Source organism: Phocoena sinus, chromosome 11, assembly GCF_008692025.1.
Source record: "Phocoena sinus isolate mPhoSin1 chromosome 11, mPhoSin1.pri, whole genome shotgun sequence".
Classification (NCBI taxonomy): domain Eukaryota; kingdom Metazoa; phylum Chordata; class Mammalia; order Artiodactyla; family Phocoenidae; genus Phocoena; species Phocoena sinus.
In genome coordinates this window covers 84,752,022-84,766,736 of record NC_045773.1, presented here as the reverse complement: position 1 = coordinate 84,766,736, position 14,715 = coordinate 84,752,022, and positions in this window count along the sequence as shown.

The window sequence follows — 14,715 nt, the reverse complement described above, 5'->3', positions numbered from 1 at the left end:
CAAAATTTTCCAAAATTGAGTGGAATGCTTATTACTTCAATCGGTATTTTGAGGTCTCCCTCCCAACATTATCAGCGGTATAAAATTGTGTCCCTGCCAAATAAGATTTCAAGATTAACTGAGGCAAACAAACAATTGAGGAAAGATAAAATGGCTCCCAGAAGCTCAGGCTCTTCTGCTCTGGCTACTTTGTCTCAGGCTCTGTCTCTTTGCGCCATCTTATCTCTCTCCTTTGGCTCCTGTACACCAAACTCCACCTCCAGTGGCCTCTTCCTCCTTCCCTTCTGTGTTGCCTATACCTCCTCTGTACCCTCAATTCCCACACACAAACTTCCCTTTTCACTGAAACTCTCCCCACTCTCTTTTTCCTCTGAACTTGTCAGAACCTGTCCCTATAAAATGAAGCCTTCTAAGGATCCAGAAGCTAAACCCTTAATTTCTTATATTCCTTGGACTAAAGCTGAACTGCAAGACATAGTCAAGGATTTTCCCCTAAGTAATTGATGATTCTCACAGATTTGCTGAGGAATTCAACATAGCCATTTACACTTATCAAACTGGTTCCTCTGACATACAACAGCTAGTTTATATGCTTCTCAGTGAAGGCCAGGCCAGCACTGGGTGAAAACCACTACCTGGGAGAATCCTGAAAGATCTCTAGAATTACAGCTGAGAGACCAGCCCGCTAACTTATTGTGTAATCAGGCTCAGGCAATTGCTAGGCAACTTCATGGAGCAATTCCCAGGGCTTTTTCAAAGTCTGTTGACTGGAACGAAATTCAGCCTTGCCCACAAAATTCTAATGAAACTGTTCATGACTATTACAATTGACTTCAGATTATTATTATTTTTTTTTTTTTTGCAGTACGAGGGCCTCTCACTGCTGTGGCCTCTCCTGTTGCGGAGCACAGGCTCCGGATACGCAGGCTCAGCGGCCATGGCTCACGGGCCCAGCCGCTCCGCGGCATGTGAGATCCTCCCAGACCGGGGCACGAACCTGCGTCCCCCGCACCGGCAGGCGGACTCCCAACCGCTGCGCCACCAGGGAAGCCCGACTTCAGATTATTTTTAGAGAAAATCTTGGTCTCCCTTCAGACGTTGATTCTGCCAGGTAGTTTTTAACTCTACATTTATTAATGGACTGAACTGGGATCTTTCCTTTCTAGTAAAAAGGACCAGGATAGAATTGGAAACTGTCCATTCCAGATTTAGTTTATCTGGCAAACCAGGTCTCTCACAATCTAGCTAAGTCACCTAAAAGTAAGACTGCAAAGATTCTTAATCTTCACCTCCAGAAAATAAAGGCTCCTAAATGAAACCAAAATCCTCCTAGTTTCTGCTATTTTTGCAAAGATCCAGGACATTGGAAAAGAGATTGTTACAAATGTAAATACTTTTAGACCCCTTCAGTCCTCTAACCTGCCTTCCAACTGCTCCCAGCTCTCAATGACAGGGCTCCAAGGAACTACAGGAGGTTTTCCCAATCCTCCCTCTTAATCAGCTTGGAGAAACATTTCTCCAGATTGGGGATGAATCTCTTCCAGTCCTAAGTGACGCTGGAGCCTCTCTCAGTGCTCAACCTCACTGCTGTAAATCAGCCCCTGCCTCAGAGGACTAAAACAGTTCAAATAATGGGGATTTCCAATGAACCTCAAGAGGTTCCTATCTCTGAACCTGTTCCCTTTTGATTAGGCCCTTTGAGAGATACACACCATTTTCTCCTTAGTCCCTCAGCTCCTACTCATTTATTAAGCCAAGACTTCCTAGAGAAGTATCATGCCAGAATTTCTTTCTCCCAAAAAAAGGAAATAATTGTAGAATTTGACAGTAGTCATAAAAGTACCCAAGAAGGTGAATTAAATGACCCTCTGACATCTTTTATTTGTTCCATTTCTGAGGGTACTAGAGCTGATTTTAGAAACACTGATCATTTGTCCTTATTGAATCAGCTACCACCTTTCTTATGGGTAAAATCACCAACTTATGCTGGCAAAATTCACAGCACACCTCTCATCAAGATTCAAATAGATCCCTCAAATCCTCTTCCCAGCGTTAACCAATACCCTATAAGTAAAGAAGCCCTTCAAGGCAATAAAACCGGTAACAGAGATTACAAGGCTCAAGGCCTCAATTATCTCTCTGTACTAGCCCCTGTAAGACTCCAATTTTGCCCATAAGAAAATCTAAGGGCCAAGGTTGGAGATTTGTCCTGGACCTCCCAGCAATAAATGACATTGTAATCCCTCAACACCCTGCTTTTCATAACCTTCATACCTTACCAACATCCATTCCCACAAAAGTAAATTATTTGCTGTAACTGATTTATGCAGTGCATTCTTTAGTATTCCAGCTAATGAAGCTAGCCAATACCTTTTTTGCCTTCACTCAGGAAGAAAAACAATTCACCTGGACAATAATGCCTCAGGGTTTTACTGAGAGTCCTTATTTTTCACAAATCCTGATGGCCGATCTGGATAACATAAAGTCCCCTAGAGGTTCTATTTTGCTGCAATACGTGGATGATTTGCTTCTTTGCTCTCCTTCTCAAGCCTCCTCACAGGAAAGCAGCATCCACTTGCTAAAGCTTTTAGTCTTAAAGGAATGTAAGGTTGCCAAAGAAAACTTGCAGTTTGTCCAAACCCAGGTTCAATACTTAGGGCATCTGATATCAGAATAAGGGCTACACCTACATCCAGATAGACTTCACGGTGTCCTAAGTTTCCCCAAACCCAAGACTAAGTACCAATTGCAAGGTTTCCTCAGACTAGTTGGTTATTACCAAAACTGGATTCTAAATTTATCTCTTATGGCCAAACCTCTATATGTTTTACTAAACAATAACAATCCTGACCCAATTTTATAGGAAGAACCAGAAGACATAGCCTTCAAGGCCTGAAAAGAGAGTTCGATAAATCCACCTGCCCTTCAGCAGATTCCCTTTTTGCTTTTTGTATATGAAAAGGAAGGGAATGTCCTTGAGGTACTCAGTCAAAAACAAGGGCACCCCATCTACTCATGGGGTATTAGAACCAGCAACTGGCCCAGTGGCACTGGGATACCCCCTTTGCCTTACAGCCATTATGGCCACTGCCTTTTGGGTTAATACTATTGAGAAAATCATTGTGGAGACCCCTATAGCCATTTTTATACCTCATGAAGTTGAGGTTCTCCTGAATTCTCCTGACACTCAACATTTCTTAGCCAGATGCCTCACCTCCTAGAAAGTCCTTTTGTTAACTGCTCCTCACATAACTCTTTTACACTGTAGTAACCTTAACCCTGCTGCTCCTCTCCCCTCCATCACGGACAAAGTCCTTCACGACTGCTTAACACTGATGACTGATGGACTACCTCCTAACTCCTCTTGATGATCTGCAAGAAGCTCCCTTGGGTAATGTTGACTTCTCAAGGTTCACTGATGGGTCTTATTTAAAAGGTAGCAGTGGCAAATATTGTGCTGGGTATGCTATTGCAACTCTGTTTGATGTTGTTGAAGCAGCATCTTTACCTATGGCTACTTCAGCCTAACAGGCTGAATTATACACCCTTACGTGGTCTTGTACTTTAGCCAAGGACAAAACTGACAATATCTATACTAATAGTAGATATGTTTTTGAAGTAATTCATGATTTTGGAATATTGTGAAAGCAATTTGGATTCCTTAATTCCAGTGGAAAAAAAATGTTAAATGGCCCCTATATTCAGAAATTATTGGATGCAATACTTTTGCCTGCTGCTTTACCTGTTATTAAGAGTCTGAGGCATTCTAAAACTTGACTCTCTGCAAACTAAAGGAAACCACCTTGCTGATATTTCCTCAAGGAATGATGGCCTTAAAGGGACCAACAGCAGCCAAACATCTGTCACGGTCCAAAGGGATTTCCCAAGTAATAACTTAGAAAAACTGGCTAGGGAAGCCCAACAATTGGCCTCAGAAAAGGAAAAACAAGATTGAAAATTCAACAATTTTTGGTTCAATAAAAATAGTTTGCTTTGGACCAAATAACAACCCAGTCCTACAGAAGACTCTAAAACTCCCACTCATCACCACTGTACATGCATTAAACCACTGGTCACTGACAAAATTACAACATTCATAAGTCAGTACTGGTGCAGAAACATTAACAAGGCCATAAAAAGTGCCTACCTCACTTGTCCCACTTGTCCAAACTACAATCCAAGAAAGCCTGTTTGTTCTCTCAGACATTTTAAACTACCTAATGGACCATTTGAGGTCTGACAAATGGATTTCATACAGTTTCCTCTATCTCATGGATATAAATATGTTTTAGTCATGGTCTGCATGTTTTCATAGTGAGCTGAAGCCTTCCCTTGAAGACAGGCTGCTGCCTGTTTTGTGGCTAAAGTCCTTTTGGTAAAGATTATGCCTACCTGGGGAACTCCTCATTTACTGGACAAGTACTTCAAAAAGTCTGTGCTGTTTGGCTGGTTTCACAACACTTTCACTGTGCTTATCACCCTCATCCTCTGATTTAATTGAACACATGACAGCATTATTAAGACTCAACTGGAAAAATTTGTAGAGGTCCTCCAAATACCCTGGCCAAAGCATTGTGATTGGTCCTTCCAAATCTCAGATCCACCCCTTGTGAAACTCATAAACTCTCACCCTTTGAGAGAGTCACAGCATGCTCAATACACTTGGCTCCTGCTTCTTTTGACCAACTACCGATAAAAAGGAATATTGCCAATATTGTTTTTATTAAAATAAAAATTGCCTTTAATAAAAGTAACCGTGTTTTGGTAGAGCAATATTTTTACAGTGCATTCTCATGAAACAAAGACCTTAAACATCACACCTTGCAACCTAGAGATTTTGTCTACTGGAAAAGACATCTCCAAAAGAACTCTCGTTAATCTCACCAGAAAGCCCCGTATCAGGTACTTCTAACCAAGCTTTATGCCACCAAACTCCAAGGAATAGACTCTTGGATGCATATAACACACCTAAAGAAAGCATCAAACACTGACTGGACCCTCACATCATCTGATGACCTAAAAGTAAAGATTTCTCAGAATTGAAGCAAACAGCATCTGATGAGACAGCTTTCCCAAGATACCTGGACCAGGCCTGTTGGAAGTTTGTTGCCAACCCTTGGTGATGACATAACACATCAGATGATTGCCAATGTCTATGATCTTAATAACATATGGACTTTAGATAAAAAGTGCCTGAGAGTTCTTCCTCCTATTCCTGTGTTACTCACGTGTGATCTCAATAAGTTTGTAATCTGTACTTTACCTATGACATGAAACACTACACCTAGAAAAGGTCCTTCTCAACACTGAGGGACAAAAAGCTGCTGAAAATAGAAAATCTGACTCTTGATCAGTGATGGCTTTTAGAGAAAGATCTTGATCGCGAGGGGGAAATGTAAAAAATAAATAAACTGAAACCTCAATTAAAGAGAGTCTGGTAACCAGAAAAGGGAACTCTAACACGCTGTGATGACAGCAGAGCCCAATAGGAAGAAAAAAGTCTTCTTTCCTGGCAAGGACTCAGCCAATGAAAGGCCATGGACTCTTTGGCTACTACAGTCCTCCCAACTTCCTTTTCCCCTTTATAAAAGTTTCCTTTTCCCTTGCTATGTGGAAACTTGTACATGGACCACCATGATGGAAAACCCCAAATTGCAATCCTCTGCTAATTCCAAATAAACCCATCTGTGCTATAGAAATTATCTTTATTTCACGTCAACAATAATTGGAGGTTCTTTCACAGTGTTCTGAAAAATCACACCTAGGAGTTTAACCTGAAATCAGACACCTCATACATCAATCTATCTGCTCTACTGAGTTCTGACTTCTTGAAGGCATCAGTTATGACCTACTTGTCTTTGTTTCTCAATTCAAAGGAGATGTTCAACCACACAAAGATTCTGTCCATTGAATGAATAACTGTTTCACCTGCACATATTTACTTGGCTCCAATTGGGAAACGGGGTATGGAATATGCTTGCTCTGGTTGTCTTATCTATCAAATCTTAAAAGGTCCAAATTTAATAAACTTCAACAATGTCTACCAAGATCGACCTGATTCAAATCTGTCCAAATATCAATTACAGTACCTCTTAATAATATGAAAAAAATTGTCTCATTTATTACATCCAGAAATTAACACAGAACTGCTACTTGCATTGTCAAGTTCATCTCACGCTGACTGATTCTGTTGCTCATGACAAAGGTTTCAAAAGTATTGAGCTGACCAAAAGGTTTGTTCGGGTTTTTCTGTAACATCTTGTGGAAAAACCCGAACAAACTTTTTGGCCAACCCAATATTACAAATCTGATTCATGATCAGAATCACAACATTTACAGTGATTATTATTTTAACTTCCCTTCATTCATTATTAATGCCAGCTCATCTCAGGAATATCTGATTCTGTTTAGCCTAGTTGTTTTCAGTTGTTTGGATATTGCATATTCCAAATTGTTGGAACTTGCATACCACGCCTTGAAGGTTTCTTTCTTCCCAGGCAATCTGATGGGAAAGCATGGTATCAACACACCTAGAGGAAGGGTTGTGTCTTACACCTCTTTCTCTTTCAGTATATACTACAGATCCTGTCATACACTAAGCACTCAGTATACATTTGTCAAATTGAATTGACTTACATTCTATCTTGAATGACTGATATTTGAATAACTGTCAGTATTACTTGGTCTTATTTGGAGGGAGAAGGGCTTATTTTAGGGAGCACAATCTTGTAGGGGCAGAAGATTTTTTTCCCGCTTTCCCTTCTAGTTTCTTTTGCTGACCTAATAATTAAATTGACATAAAAGAGATTAACAGAAGAAAAACACTTTAATTATGTGGGTACACGATCCCCATAAAGACATGAGGCTCAAAGGCATTCAGGCAATTGAGGCTTATATGCCATCCTGAGTGAAGGAGAAGGGGGTAAGGGTCTGGGGCTTCAAAGGGGAAGAAGACAATTCACAGGAAGATGAGAAGAGCAAATACTTGGCAAACAAATGTTTGCCTTGCCATGCAGATAAGTCTTCCTGATATAAAAAGTTATTTCTGGTAATAGCTCTCTTCTTGGTACAGGTCCCCTATCTAAAAAACAAAAAAATTTTTAGGCAGTTAAGGGGAAGGTAAAAAGTTCTTCCTGACTCTGCTGGGCCTTTATTGCCTTCAACTCAAAATAATCCACATGCCAAAGTGGCATATTTTGGGGTGGCATATTCTGCTCCCCCTCAATCTCTGGGTTATGACTTCCTGGCTTTTCTATTACATTTCTTCACATATATAAATTACATTAATAGAATCTTAGCAAACCATAAGAACATTTCAGATTTTATCATCTAGTGCCACCAGTCTTGCTTTTGACAAAAGTAGGTATTAACTTTTGATCACACATATTTGCAGAATATTAAGCTTTAATAAAGTTGAAGATAATATTATTAAGTTTTATTAATCATTTGCAAACTGGTGTCCTAGGTATTCTGAAGAGATTGTTACTACTGCTTCCTTTGTTTATTAACTTTAAACCACAGAGTTTCTTTACTTACATCTGTTCTCCTTTTCATTTTAACATTCTGCCAGGTATTAAGTATCTTTTGTAAAGACTGGAAAAGGAGGGTGTTTTCTTGTGTAGAATGATGGTGCATGCTTGAAAAATATGTTATAGGTACAAAAACATGGCACAAGTAATAAAAAATACTATATGAAAGTCCTCAACCAAGCCATAAGGATAGAAAGACAATTAATGCCAAGTGAACTAAGAAAAAGAGCCAATGCACAGCTTATTGCCTGTCTTACACAAAAAAAACAAAACAAAAAATCCTGTTTCCAGCACTTTATGAACCTGCTAAAGACTAAATGGAATCAGATATATAGGCATTCCTCTGATAGTTAAAAGAGGTTAGTATCCAAGTACTTCATAAAGACGTTAATTAAATCCAGCTTCAGTCTGTGCTAAGGCACTGTTCTCTTAAAGTTCTAAATAAATTAGAACTGTTCTAAATAGATTAAGTACACTGCACTCCAAAGAAAAACAGGAGTTTCAGCATGTAGATAAATGCATTGTGAATTAGCTCTTTTAGGAAAAAGAAAAAGGAAAAACAGAAAAACAAAAGTGAGATATTATTAACATCACTGAAATTCACAGATCACAATGCTACCGTTGGTGGGCCTCTCATACATAAATACATATTAAGCCCCTACTATTTGTGCATCATACAAACATACAGTGCCCAAAGGCCTTCATAATCCAGTTGATTAAAAAACACATAAACACAGAAAAAAGCATTGTCTTGATTGTCTACATAGAAAATCACAAGGGATATACCCCCAAAAAAGCTCTAGAACTAATACATGGGGTTAGCAAGGTCACAGGATACAAGATCAACACACAAAAATCAATTACATTTCTATTCACTTATAACGACCATACAGAAAACAAAATTTAAAAACACAATGTCAGGGGCTTCCCTGGTGGCTCAGTGGTTAAGAGTCCACCTGCCGATGCAGGGGACACGGGTTCGTGCCCCAGTCCGGGAAGATCCCACATGCTGCGGAGCGGCTAGTCCTGTGAGCCATGGCCGCTGAGCCTGCGCGTCCAGAGCCTGTGCTCTGCAACGGGAAAGGCCACAACAGTGAGAGGTCCGCGTACAGCAAAAAACAAAAAAACAAAAAGAAACACAATGTCATTTAAAATCTCTTCAAAGAAGATGAAATGCTTAGGTATAAACCTAACAAAACAAATACAGGATCTATATGGAGAAAATTACAAAATACTGATGAAAGAAATCAAAGAAGGCCTACATAAAAGGAGAGAAATATTGTTCATAGATTGGAAGATCCAACATAGTAATGATGTCAACCCTTCCTAAATTGATCTATAGATTTAATGCAATTTCCATCTAAATCTCAGAAACATACTTTGTAGACATAGACAAGTATTCTAAAATTTATATGAAAAGACAGGCTAGAATAGCTGAAATAATCTTGAAAAAGAGGAATAAAATAGGACGAATCATTTTATCCAATGTTAAGGCTTAGTATATAGCTACAGTAATCAAGGGAGTGTGGTACTGACACAGAGATAATCACATAGATCAATGGAATAGAATAGAGAACTCAGAAATAGATCCACACAATTATGCTCAACTGGTTTTTGACAAAGGTGCAAAAGCAGTTCAATGGAAAAAGTATAGTCTTTTCAACAAATGGTGCTGGAGTAATTGGATATCCATAGGCAAAAAATGAATATCAACCTAAACCTCAAACCTTATGCTAATATTAACTCAAAATCATCACAGACTTAAATGTGAAACAATAACTATAAAATGTATTAGAAAATACATATGAGCAAATCTTTAGGACCTAGGGTTAAGCAAAGAGTTTTTACACTTGACACAACCAATGATATTCATAAAAGAAAAACTGAATTAACTAGACTTCATCAAAATTTAAAAATATTTGTTCTGTGAAAGATCCTGTTAAAAGGATGAAAAGATGAGAAAATATTTGCAAACTGCATATCAGACAAGGGACTAGTACTTAAAATATATAAAGGACTCTCAAAACTTAACAACAACAAAACAAACAAGCAATCCGGTTAGAAAAAGGACAAAAGAGATAAAGAAATATTTTACTGAAGAGAGGATACAGATGGCTAGTAAGCACATGAAAAACATGTTCACTATCGCCAGCCATTAAAGAAATACAAATTAAGACTATGATGGGATATCACTACATACCCACCAGAACAGCTAAAATAGAAACTCATGATAACACCAAGTGCTGGCAAGGATGCAAAGAAAATCAATCTTTCATACATTGGTGACGGGATTATAAAATTGTACAGCCATTCTGGAATACATCTGGGTAATTTCTTATAAACACTAAACATGCATGTAAACAACAGTGTCCTACTATATAGCACAGGGAACTATAATCAATATCTTGTAATAACCTATAATGGAAAAGAATCTAAAAAAGAATGTATATATACTGTGTTTAAATATACAGTATATAGACAAATGAATATATATATCCAGATTTATGTATCTGAATCACTTTGCTGTACACCAGAAACTAACAGAACATTGTAAATCAACTATATTTCAATTTGAAAACAAAAACAAACACACACAAAAATACTAAACATGCAGTGACCATATGACCCAGCAGTTGCATTCTTAGGCATCTATCCCAGAGAAATAAAAACTTCTGTTTACACAGAAACTTATGTAATAGCAGCTTAATTTATTATAGTCAAAAACTGGAGAAAACCCAAATGTTTTTCAAGAGGAGAATGATTAAACAAATTGTGAAAAAATACAAAAGGTAAATATGTCAGGTGATGGATGTGTTAACTCGATTGTGGGAATTTTCATAATGTATATGTATATCAAATCATTATACTGTATACTTTAAATATATTACAATTTTATTTATCAATTATATCTCAATAAAGCTGAAAAAAAACCTATCTGTACCATGGAATACTACTCAGCAGTAAGTAGGAACAAACTATTTATGCTCATAAAATCTTGAATGAATCTCAAGGGAAATTCATTGAGAGTGGAAAAAAAAAAGCCAAACTCAAAAGGTTACATACAGTATTCCATTTATATGTCATTCTTGAAATGAAAAAATTAGAGATGGAGAACAGATTAGTGGCTGTCAGGAGTTAGAGACAGGTAGAGGGGGAGATGAGGATGGCTGTAAGAGAGCAAGAGGAGAGATTCTTGAGGTGATGGAATTGTTCTGTAGCTTGACCATGGTGGTGATCATATGAATCTACAAATGTGGGAAAATGAATAGAATTAAATACACATACACACAGGAGGACAGGTACAACTGGTGAAATCTAAGATGGATGGATTATACCAGTGTCAATTTCCTGGTTGTGCTATTATACCATAGTAATGCAAGATGTTATCACTGGAGGAAACTAGGTGAAGGTTACAAGGGATCTCTCTGTATTATTTCTTACAACTGAACATAAATCTAACAATTTTTTTTCAAAATAAAAAAATTATTTTTTAAAAAGGCATTGTCGCTTAATAATCTAGAAAATACGTACCATAGGAATTCATAGCAGTAGAGAAAGTATGGTCTGGAGCTACAAGTCAAAGACAGGACTTTCCTAAGTGAGTTCATGAAGTATGGTAGGATCTGCTTAGGCATAAAGGAGAGAAGTGACAGCTTCATTCATAGAGTAAAATAAGGAAGCAAAACTTCCCAGTTTCTGCTAGGAAGATGAGGTAAGACAAATTTCAATAACATGGTAGGCAAGCAATGGAGTTCCTTTGCCCATTTTTTAATCAGGTTGTTTGTTTGTTGTTTATACTGAGTTGTATGAGTCCTTTATATACTTTGTATATTAATGCCTTATCAGACATATAATTTGCAAATATCTTCTCCCATTCAGTGGGTTGCTTTTCATTTTGTTGATAATTTCCTTCACTGTACAGATGGTTTTATATTAATTGGACCAGAGGAAGCAAAATCAGCTCAGATTTCATTCCTTCTTCTCTTTTGAAAAAATGCATCTTTCATTTTAAAAGGGTAGAACAAACATGCTACAAAGAAACAGGGCCTAATATTCATCCATTCCTTCACTGATTCATCAAATAAAATACTAGGCTCATGCAATATGCTTGGTATTTTGCAAGAGGTACAAAAGTGACATAAACATGGTACAGAAATAAAAATGTGACAAGGGTCTAAGTGAGCAAAACCAGGTGGCATCTGTTTCCTCAAAAAGTTTACCAATTTAGTGTAGGAGACGTGTTAATTCAATTGTCACCCAAACAAATGTAAAATTATATTTCCAAAGTGTGATGAAGAAGAAGCTTACAGGGCCATGACAGCATATATTAGGAAGATTTGATTTAGAGGAACAAAGGATTGTGTGAGAAAGTGGTTGGGGAAGGCCTCCTTAGGAACAGATGACTGAGCTGGGATCTGAAGATGCATGGGTGTTAAATTAGGAAAACAGCATGGCAGAGAAGAGCCTGCCTGGCAGACGAATTATGAATGCAGGAGCCTCTTAATAGGGAAGCAAGGCGTGCCTGCTCAAGTGCTGTAAAGAAGAAGGCAGAGTGCAGTATAGCTGCAGAGGTAGGCAGGGCCCCCCAGACTTCACTTTCTAAGCCATGGTCGAGATTTTATCCCAGAACAAAGGGCATTTGTTGATGGGATGGTATAATAAGATTTCTCTCTCAAAAAGACCACCATGCTTATCAGGATTAGACTCGTGGTGCCCCATTAGGAAATACTGCATTAGGCCAGGGGAGAAACGATGTATTTTGAACTGGTGTGGGAGAAACGGAATTAACAAAAAGGGGAAAACGCGAGAAGTATTTTTAGAAGGTATACTCCAGTCTTCCCTGGTGGCGCAGTGGTTGAGAGTCAGCCTGCTGATGCAGGCGACACGGCTTCGTGGCCCGGTCCTGTAAGATCCCGCATGCCACGGAGCGCCTGGGCCCATGAGCTATGGCCGCTGAGCCTGCGCATCCGGAGCCTGTGCTCCGTAACGGTAGAGGCCACAACAGTGAGAGGCCCACGTACCGCAAAAAAAAAAGAAGGTATAATCCACTGAATTTTTTGATGGATTAGATATGGAGTAAGAAGGTATCCATGACTACTTTCTAGTGTCCCAGTTTGCAGAACTGACCAGATGGTGGTGCCCTTCAACAAGCTAAGAAACAGTGAAGACCCCCAGCTGGGGCTGGAACTCATAAGTTCAAGATAGTTTGAATTATGTTTGAGACATCCAAGTGAAGATACCAAATTGACAGTTGGATATGTAATTCTGGCACCCAGAGGCAAGGTTTCAATCAGAGAAGAGATTCTAAGAAAGCCTTTTGCTGATTCAAAGATGTTAAAGTCTCCCACATAGATATAGTTGTAGATCTAGAGATACAGAGAGATAGAGACATATATTCAGGTATTAAGAGAAATTATAGAAATAACCTTGTATTTATGGTTCCAAATACTTTAAGAATTATGCGTTAAAGTATCAAATACCAAAAGAATGCAAATGGACAAATATTTTGAAGGGAGAAAGGCTGATTCCACAAACATAAACTAGTGAGTTCAAAGTTAAGCACCAAAGGACCCTAGAACAGATGAATAAGAGGATTATTTGTGAGCTTTTCAGAAAGAAAACCATAATCACTAGGTGCCAGAAGAGGCCAAAGATTAGGCAAACTCATTCTAATCCTTTTGTTTAAAGAATTATCATTAAAATGTGTCAGACTTAGGATCTGGATTTCAGCAAGGCATTTGACAAACACTCTTTAAAAACTCTTATAAACAAAGAACAAGCTAGATGATGACATTGATAGGTGCTAGAGAGTTGGCTCCAAAGGTAGATTTGAGGTCCATCAAGAAGAGGGTAATGGTGATCTGCAGTGCTTTTACTACAGTGCTGTCCTTTTACTAACATTATTACATTTAAACATTTGGCTGTGAGAATGATATTGATCAAATAGGGAGATGATAAGGTTAAAATTTAAAATAAACAAACCCTGAATCCTAATGTTTCCAGAGAAGTCAGTAGTTTATCAACTGGTGCTGATTTTGCACCCCCTCCCAAAGATATCTGGTAATGTCTGGAGACATTTTTTGTTTTCATTACTAGGGGGAAGGGAGGAAAGGGGTGAAGTGGTGTTACTGACATCTAGTGGGTAGAGGCCAGAGATGCTGATAAACGTCTACAGGATGTAGAGGACAGCCCCACCTCTGCCCCCATCAACCAGGAAAGAATTATCCATTCCAAATATCAATAGTACCAATGTTGATAAAACCTGATATAAATGAACAGATTAGAAAAAGAATTCAAATGTAGCAAAATAAATAAAGATCATTATAACATGCTATATTTACTGCCTCCCTATATCAACTGTATAAATCATGGGCAAGGTATTAGAGTCCCTTCCTTCCACTACAGTAGGGGCTGGAATTAGTCTTCTTGCTCCAGCTATTCATTCAAAAAATATAAAACCATTTCTGGAGACTGATTTACTTTCTCAGGGCTTCTTTTTCTTTCTTTGTAGAAAAAGAGGTTGAACATGATGGTATTTATTGTAGGCTAGAAAATGCCCCCCCCCCCGCAAAGATATCCACATCCTAATCTCTGAAACCATATTTGGATAAAGGAGGTTATGTGTGAGATACGTACATAAAGTAACAGGTTAGATAACAGGTCCCAGGGGTCCATTCAAATATGATTCTATAATTCTACTGTCATTAGGAGGAGTGGAGTAAGTCAAGTTTCTATCCTACATTTGAAGATTTGTTCATTTAATGCTTAGCTTCTTTTCCAGACCAAAAATTGTGACTTCTTTTGCCCTTACTGATGGTATTATCATCCAACATTAAAGCACTCTTGACTTTCTCTGAATACTCCAAATTCTTTTGGACTTCACAGTTGTAGAATCTCTTATAGAAACCAGCCCTGAATCCAGGTGTGACCAATAATTATAAGCAGAACTAGATAACAGCTGCCTATATTCTGCTTTCCTGCTAAAGTACCTTCCAACATAAACTCACATTTGCTTTTCTAAAATGGTGAACAGTTCAACCTCTCCGTCTTTTCTGAGTATTTTTGAACTTCGTTTTGTAAAGATCTTGCTGATCCTCCCCATACGAATAAGATAAACTTGGCAGGAACTGAACTTAGCTCTATTTGTTTCTAACCTCTAATTAAATGCTAATCCTATCCTTCAGAG